The sequence below is a fragment of the Phyllobates terribilis genome, unplaced genomic scaffold (genome assembly GCF_046119375.1).
Source record: "Phyllobates terribilis strain yellow unplaced genomic scaffold, ASM4611937v1 Scaffold_170__1_contigs__length_4071412, whole genome shotgun sequence".
Classification (NCBI taxonomy): domain Eukaryota; kingdom Metazoa; phylum Chordata; class Amphibia; order Anura; family Dendrobatidae; genus Phyllobates; species Phyllobates terribilis.
In genome coordinates, this window is record NW_027362930.1 from 2,507,630 (window position 1) to 2,516,496 (window position 8,867).

Here is an 8,867-nt window from a genome sequence, read left to right on the forward strand (position 1 = left end):
GGCCCAGCCTCGCCCAGCTGCAGTTAATTCTGCAGTATTGGGACTCCTTCAAATACCTGCCGTTCTGATAGGGTAGTTGTCGGTGAAAGCTTCTCATGCAGACTATCAGAGCGATACGTGGTATTGTGGAGTTAGGAGCGAAGTGTACTCGGTGTGGTTTTTTCCCTTCCTCGCTTTATTCTTTATCCCCTTACCCGTTGGTGTTCCCTCCGTTGTAGTGGTGTAAGTTTTTGTATGCGAGGTGGTTTTTGGTTTGCCCCTTGTACTGTCTCGTTCGTCTTGTACTGTGTTTGGCAAATACGGTCCTGTCCCCAATTGTTGTGATCGGGGTCCTTCTCAGGACTAGATTACTGAGGTTCAGGGATTCTCAGGAGGTAGGTTTACGCTGGCGGCCTGGACCTCTGTACCATCAACAGTACCTCCAGGTAGAAGGCTTAGGCAGGGCCTCAGTGTAGGGTCAGCATAGGCTCCTGAACGCCGAGACAGCGTGACATTTTCACCGACCACCTAAAAGATTCTCTCCAGCCACCATGGATCCAGTAGTAGAGATGAGCGTTGTTCTACTCAAACTGTTTGCCAATCTCAAATTCGAGCTGTTTTGGGCGGTGTTCGAGCCGGTCGGCGAACACGAACAATTTGAGAAAAATTCGGCTGTTCGAGGTTATGTTCGATAACTGTTCGTGCACCAAAATCATAACTGGATTTTTTCTCAGTAATGATGAAAATTAATGTTAATACGCAGTTTGAGTGTACAGCGGGGCGGGGGGAGGGGCAGGGGATGGATCTCTGCAGGAACAATGAAGATCTCCATTTTTTTTTCTCTTTCCCGCATTTGCAGTGGGGAGGTGCAATCTGTCAGCCTATCAGCAGCGCACACACGGAGCGAAGTGCTTTTTTTCACACAAGCAAGGGCATGTGTGATTGGCAGTGTATGTCACATGTCCTTGCCCTATAAAACCAAGCCATTTTCCCCGTCGCCACCATTTTCTCACTGCTGCAGCTGCGTGTTAGACGGCACCGCTGTTGCTGTGTGCGCTATACCTTGTTAATTTCAAGCCAATTTTCGCACAAATATACAGATAGCTTGGGAGTAGGGAATAGCTGTGATTGCAGTCCTTTTAAGGACTAGGTTACAGCATTTCCTACGACTTTTATCAGGCAGGTCTGTGCTCTTAAATAGATAGATTGTGGGAGTAAAGACTAATTGTAATTGGAGTCCTTTTCAGGACTAGGTTACATCAGTTCCTATCAGTTTTTGCCAGGCAGGTATGTGCCAGTGCTGTGCAAGTTTTTTTCACAGCATTTGGCTGAATCTAGCAAAGCTAATCCTTTTTGGCCTATTGCAGAGTGTGTTCGTCAGTGGAGTAGCCTATCTGTGTTGCAAGATATACCACCTGTGTATAGAATACCAATTTTTTTACTGCACCTAGTGAAGTAAAATCTTTTGGGCATAACATCATTCTATTAGTCCATCTATACTGACCTCCATCAGGTTGCAAACTGAATATAATTTTTTTCTGCATCTAGCTCTGAAAAAATATTTGGGCTTCTAGCAGTGTGTGGGACTTGGTCTATTAGTCCATCTATACTGACCTCCATCAGGTTGCAAATTAAAAATAATTTTTTTCTTCATTTAGCTCTGAAAAAATATTTGGGCTTCTAGCAGTGTGTGGGACTTGTTCTATTAGTCCTTCTATACTGACCTCCAGCAGGTTGCAAATTGAATATAATTTTTTTCTGCATCTAGCTCTGAAAAAATATTTGGGCTTCTAGCGGTGTGTGGGACTTGGTCTATTAGTCCATCTATACTGACCTCCATCAGGTTGCAAATTAAAAATAATTTTTTTCTGCATCTAGCTCTGAAAAAATATTTGGGCTTCTAGCAGTGTGTGGGACTTGGTCTATTAGTCCATCTATACTGACCTCCATCAGGTTGCAAATTAAAAATAATTTTTTTCTTCATTTATCTCTGAAAAAATATTTGGGCTTCTAGCAGCGTGTGGGACTTGTTCTATTAGTCCATCTATACTGACCTCCATCAGGTTGCAAATTAAAAATAATTTTTTTCTGCATCTAGCTCTGAAAAAATATTTGGGCTTCTAGCAGTGTGTGGGACTTGGTCTATTAGTCCATCTATACTGACCTCCATCAGGTTGCAAATTGAATAAAAAAATTTTCTGCATCTAGCTCTGAAAAAATATTTGGGCTTCTAGCGGTGTGTGGGACTTGGTCTATTAGTCCATCTATACTGACCTCCATCAGGTTGCAAATTAAAAATAATTTTTTTCTGCATCTAGCTCTGAAAAAATATTTGGGCTTCTAGCGGTGTGTGGGACTTGGTCTATTAGTCCATCTATACTGACCTCCATCAGGTTGCAAATTAAAAATAATTTTTTTCTGCATCTAGCTCTGAAAAAATATTTGGGCTTCTAGCAGTGTGTGGGACTTGGTCTATTAGTCCATCTATACTGACCTCCATCAGGTTGCAAATTGAATAAAAAAATTTTCTGCATCTAGCTCTGAAAAAATATTTGGGCTTCTAGCGGTGTGTGGGACTTGGTCTATTAGTCCATCTATACTGACCTCCATCAGGTTGCAAATTAAAAATAATTTTTTTCTGCATCTAACCCAGCCAATAGTTTTGGCCTAATACCACAGTTTGGCCACTCAGCTCTGCTCGGTTACCATCCATTGTTTTTTTGTGCAAACAACTCCAGAGTTGTGAATTAGTTAACCACCAAAATGAGTGGAAAAAGGCCTGCTGCTGGTGGAAAGGGGAATAGGCGTGTTGGGAAGGGGAAAAAAGGTTGTGTCCGTGGGGTAGGTGCAGAAGAAAGACCATCTTCCAGCCAAACTAAAATGTCTACTTCTTTTAGCGGACAATGTGATAAGATCCCTTTCTTACGGCCACGCCAATCGCTACAAATTCCAGATGAGGCACAAAAACAGCAGGTGCTTCAACGGATATCAAGTGCTCCTTTAAGTGGGCTCTCCTCCACATCAACTTCAACATCACAAATACTCCAGTCCTCAAAGGTGTCACCCAAATCGCACTTGCTTCCTCACAGCTCCCAAATCTCCAGCTGCCCGTCTGAGTATGAGGTAGAACAGATGGTTGAGTCTGCAGAGCTGTTTACTCATACTATAGCCTGGGAATCAGAGGTCGACTCCAGCGCTTCTGTGAATCCAGACGAGGAAATGATCTGCACTGATGCCCAGAATCTTTATGAGTCGGATCCAGGACCAGACGCAGAAGGTTCTGACCATAATGTAGACCCTCATTCCCAAACTGTAACTCCTGTTGGTGGAGACAATGAGGAAGACGATGATAAGACTCAAATACCTGATTGGAGCGACAACTTTAGTTTTTTGTCAGGGCAGGAACAGGTTGGCTCTGAGGACGACGGGTGTGATAACGCACAGGGTGATGATGATGAGGTCGGAGATCCCACTTACTGTCAACCCACAGTCAGCCAAGAGATGAGGTCAGCAGAGGAGGTGGAGGAAGATGCTAGTGACGACGAGGTCAGGTTGCGCCTTCCTGGACAGAGACGTAGTACTGGAAGCACGTCAACAACTGCATCCTCAAACACAACTCTGCCTCTCACCACAAGTCGTGGTGGCTCTTCAGGTCGCATGGGTGCTAAGCCTTGCATAGCCTGGGCATTTTTTCAGATCGATAAAGATGACCCAACTCGTGTTATCTGTAACATTTGTCAGCAAAAGCTAAGTAGAGGCCAAAAAATACATAGCTTGAGTACTTCATGCATGAACCGGCACATGGACATGAAGCATAAGTTGCAGTGGGAAGCTCAGTGTGCTACAATGCGGTCTAGCCGGCCGGGCCAACCACCGTCTGCCATATCTTGTGCATCCGCGGCCTCTTCATCCTCTGTGACTGGGGGGACAGCAGTCACACCTGTTTTGGGGCGCAGACCTGCCACCTCTTTACCCGCAACAGCCAGCGTGATTGGCAGGTCATCATTTTCTTTGGAGGTGGTAACACCAGCTGGTCTTGAGCGCTGTCCGACATCGATAGCACCACCTTTGGATCAAGGCAACCTAACATGTCCGCCTGCATCTTCCTCACAGACCGGCAGTTTGCCGGGGACACCCTTATCAACCCCGTCTAAGCACAATAGCCAGCCCTCGGTCCCTCAGATGTGGACAAGTAAAAGACCATTTCCTCCTAGCCATGAGAAAGCTAAGAGGTTGAATTTCACCATCTGCAAGCTCTTGGCTACAGAAATGCTGCCTTTCCGCCTGGTGGACACAGAGGATTTTCGAGACCTTATGTCCGTCGCAGTGCCCCAGTACCAGATGCCCAGTCGGCACTACTTCTCAAAGAAAGGTGTGCCTGCGCTCCACCAGCATGTCGCACACAACATCACCGCTTCTTTGAGAAACTCTGTGTGTGACAGGGTGCATTTCACCACAGACACTTGGTCGAGTAGGCATGGACAGGGGCGTTACATGTCGCTGACTGGGCACTGGGTAACTATGGTGACAGCAGGACAAGGGGCTGCTGTCCAAGTCTTGCCGTCCCCACGAGTTGTGCGTCAATCCTCTTTATGTCATTTTTCCTCCACTGCTTCTGCCTCCTCAACCTCCTCTCGGTCTTCCACCTGCACCCAAAGCCTGTCTGGTCATGCCACAAGCTTTCTAACTGCGCAGAAGGGATCCTGCACACCTCCTTACTATGCTGGCAGTAGGGCTCAACGTCATCAGGCGGTTTTTACATTGAAATGTCTGGGAAATGTGAGTCACACAGCTGAGGAGTTGTGGTCAGCTCTGGAGAACCAATTTCATGAATGGTTGTCTCCACTGGACCTGAAACCAGGGAAGGCCGTGTGCGACAATGCTGCAAACCTGGGTGCGGCCCTTCGCCGGGGCAATGTCACACACGTGCCTTGTATGGCTCACGTGTTGAACCTGGTTGTCCAGCAATTTTTAGCCCACTATCCCAGACTAGATGGCCTTCTGCAGAGGGCACGGTCGCTGTGTGCTCACTTCCGCCGTTCGCATCCCGCAGCTCAGCGACTTACATCTCTACAGAAGTCGTTGGGCCTGCCACTTCACCGGCTAAAATGCGATGTGCCTACCCGGTGGAATTCAACTCTGCACATGTTGCAGCGACTGTGGCAGCACCGACAAGCCCTGGTGCAATACGTTCTGACGTATAGCCTGGGCCAACGAGATTCAGAGGTGGGGCAAATCACGCTGGAGGAGTGGTCTCAGATCAGGGACCTATGCACCCTTCTGCACAGTTTTGAAATGGCGACGAAGATGTTTAGTGCTGACGATGCCATTATCAGCATGACTATTCCGGTGATTTACATGCTGGAGCACATGTTAAACAGAATTCGGAGTCAGGTGGTGGCACAAGAGGAGGTGGAGGAAGTAGAGGAGGAGGAGTTGTATGCGGAAGGGCTAACATCTGCAAGGTCCAGACGGTCGGCAGCACCAAGGCGGCAGGCATGTGAGGGTGGGGGAGATGGTTTTACCAGGGCGCATGGTAGCAGCCAAACTAGTGAGGAAGGTGCAGGAGCCCAGGAAGAAGTGGAGGACGAACTGATGGAAGACTCATCAGATGAGGGAGACCTTGATCACATTTCTGTTGTGCGAGGTTGGGGGGAGAGGACAGAGGAAGGAAGCATGATTGTTACCTCGCCACCAACACAACAGGGACTTGGTGCTCCTGGATGCGCAACACACATGAGTGCCTTCTTGCTGCACTACCTGCAACATGACCCTCGAATTGTGAGAATTAGAAATAATCCTGACTACTGGGTTGCCACACTGTTAGATCCCCGGTACAAAAGTAAATTTGCAGAAATTATTCCTGCCATAGAAAGGGATGCACGCATGCAGGAGTATCAGCAGAGACTGTTGCAGAATCTTACATGTGCTTTTCCACAAAATACCAGTGGTGCACGTAGTGAATCTCACAGTTCCAACTTGCCAACCGTGGGACCGTCAAGTGTTCAGCACTCAAACCGTAACAGAACCACAGTATCTGCTGGTAACATCAATTTTGCGGAATCATTTCACCACTTTTTTAGCCCATCCTTTGCAAGGCCACAGGAGACAAGAAGTCTGACACATAGTCAACGCCTAGAGACGATGGTACAGGAGTATCTCCAAGTAAACATTGAAGCCACGACTGTGTCACTGGACCCTTGCTCTTTTTGGGCTTCCAATCTGGATAAATGGCCGGAGCTAGCCACTTACGCCTTGGAGATCTTGTCATGCCCCGCAGCCAGCGTTCTGTCTGAACGTGTGTTCAGCGCTGCTGGTGGTGTGCTGACAGATAAGCGCACGCGGCTCTCCACTGATAATGTAGACAGACTCACGTTCATAAAGATGAACAAATCATGGATCCGAAACGACTTTTCTACCCCTGTGTCATCCTGGGGAGAGTAAAAGCTTGATGATTGGTTAAAATCACCCTACCAACCGTTTTAAGCTTTCAAATTACTAATCATGTTTATCTGTATCTTGACTGGAAAATAATTTGGGCTTTGTAGCAGTGTGCAGCACTGATCCTATTAGGCCATCTATAATAAGCTTCACCAGATTTAAAATTAAAAATAATTTTTAGCTGCATCTAGCCCGGAAAATAATTTTGGGGCTCCGAGATGCGCAAGACACATAAGTGCCTTCTTGCTGCACTACCTGCAGCATGACCCTCATATTGTCAGAATTCGAAGTAATCATGACTACTGGGTTGCCACACTCTTAGATCCCCCAAACTTTTCGATCAACCTTTTCATTTTAATAAAGACCAAACAAATGGTCATTTTTGAAATTATAAGCATTAGCAGGTTGTTAGAAACTGAAATCAAACAGTTTTCAACTCAAAACTTTATTCTAGGTGATGTTACATTTTCACATAGGACCCCTTGTTCGAAAGGAGCTTCTGAACTCTCTCGTCCATTGAATTTGTCAGGTTTTGGATGGTTTCTGCTTCAATTGTTTTGCATGAGGACAGAATACCCTCCCAGAGCTGTTGCTTAGATGTGAACTGCCTCCCGCCATCATAGACACTCCTTTTAATGATGCTCCAAAGGTTCTGAATGGGGTAGAGGTCAGGGGAGCATGGGGGTCACACCATAAGTTTGTCCCCTTTTATGCCCATATCAGCCAGAGATGCAGATGTTTTATGTGCAGCATGATATGGTGCATTATCATGCAGAAAAATGATCTTGCTGTGAAATACACGGTTCTTCTTCTTGAACCATGGCAGGAAGTGCTGTTTGAGAAAATCCACATACATTATGGAGTTCATCTTTAGCGCCTTCAGGGATCCTAAAGGGGCCGACAATCTCTCTCCCCATGATTCCAGCCCAAAACATTACTCCACCTCCTCCTTGTTGGCGCTGTAGCCGTGTTTGCGTGGGGTGTCCATCAACCAGCCATCCTCCACTCCATTCATCTGGACCATCGAGCGCTGCACGGCACTCATCCGTGAACAAAACAGTTTTGAAATCAGTCTTCATGTAATGTTTGGCCCACTGGAGCCGTTTCTGCTTGTGTGAAGTGGATAGAGGAGGTCGACAGGATGGCGTATGCACAGCTGCAAACCTCTGAAGGACCCTGCATCTTGTTGTTCGGGGGACGTTGGAGGCACAAGCAGCTTCAAAAACTTGTCTGCTGCTATGACAAGGCTTTTTTGCCGCTGCTCTTTCAACCTGACGTAATTGCCTGTAGGAAAGAGTCCTCAATTTGCCCTTATCAGCACGCACACGTGTGTACTGTGAATCAGCTACATACTTCTTGATTGCCAAGACACTTCATCCTGATCATCGCACAATGTTGATTGTAGTCATGCCTTGACCTAAACACTCCACAATTTGTTGCTTCTCAGCAGCCGACACATCCTTTTTCTTTCCCATTTTGGCAGAAAATGTAGGCTGCTTAATAATGTGAGAGAGCCTTCTTAAGTAGTCTTGTCTTTCATTGGACACACCTGCCAAACTAATTAGCACAGGTGTCTGCAATTGCTTACAGTGATATAAAGAGCCCTGACACACATCACCATCAATGAGTTTAACTGACAAACAAACAAATTCTTCCCTTATCACTCCTAAACACTTTTTGCATAATAATTTGGAACGCGGTGTACATGTGCTTTTCCACAAAACACCAGTGGTTCACGTAGTGAATCTTACAGTTCTAACTTGCCAACCGTGGTCTGTATGGAATTGTTCAATAAAGGGCCCAAAATTAAGATAACATAGATGGGAGAGGTCTCTATGAATAGGAATTCCTAAGTATTTGATACCCTGTGAGGGCCAGGCAAAGGGAAAGTTGGACTGGATGGAATCCTATATGGATTTAGGGAGGGAGTCATCGAGGGCCTCAGACTTCGCTGCATTGATTTTAAAATTTGACCATGTAACAAAGTGATCTATTTCAGCCATAACAGCAGGGATGGATATATGTGATTGAGTGATATATACTAGGACATCATCAGCAAATAGAGAGCACTTGTACTCGGTGCCTCCCACCTCAATCCACCTAATATTGGGGTTATGGCGAATTGATGAGAGCAGGTGCTCCGTCACTAGGATGTATAAGAGAGGGGACAGAGGACATCCCTGCCTTGTCCCATTGGTGATTGTGAAAGGTGATGAAAATGTTCTGACGCACCCCCTGGGCCTTGGGACACCCGGAGCCGGACCCTTTTTGGTGGATGCTGGTGGTTGTAGTCTTCGTGGCGGCGATCCGGTTCCATGGCTCAGGGCGGTCAAACCAGTGGCGGAACTATTTATGTGGTTTTGATGTTTAAATGTCCGACTACGCCACCCGTGGATTGCGGTCAGAGTGAACCGCCGCTACAGGGCAGACCGCTGAGGCTGGTGTTG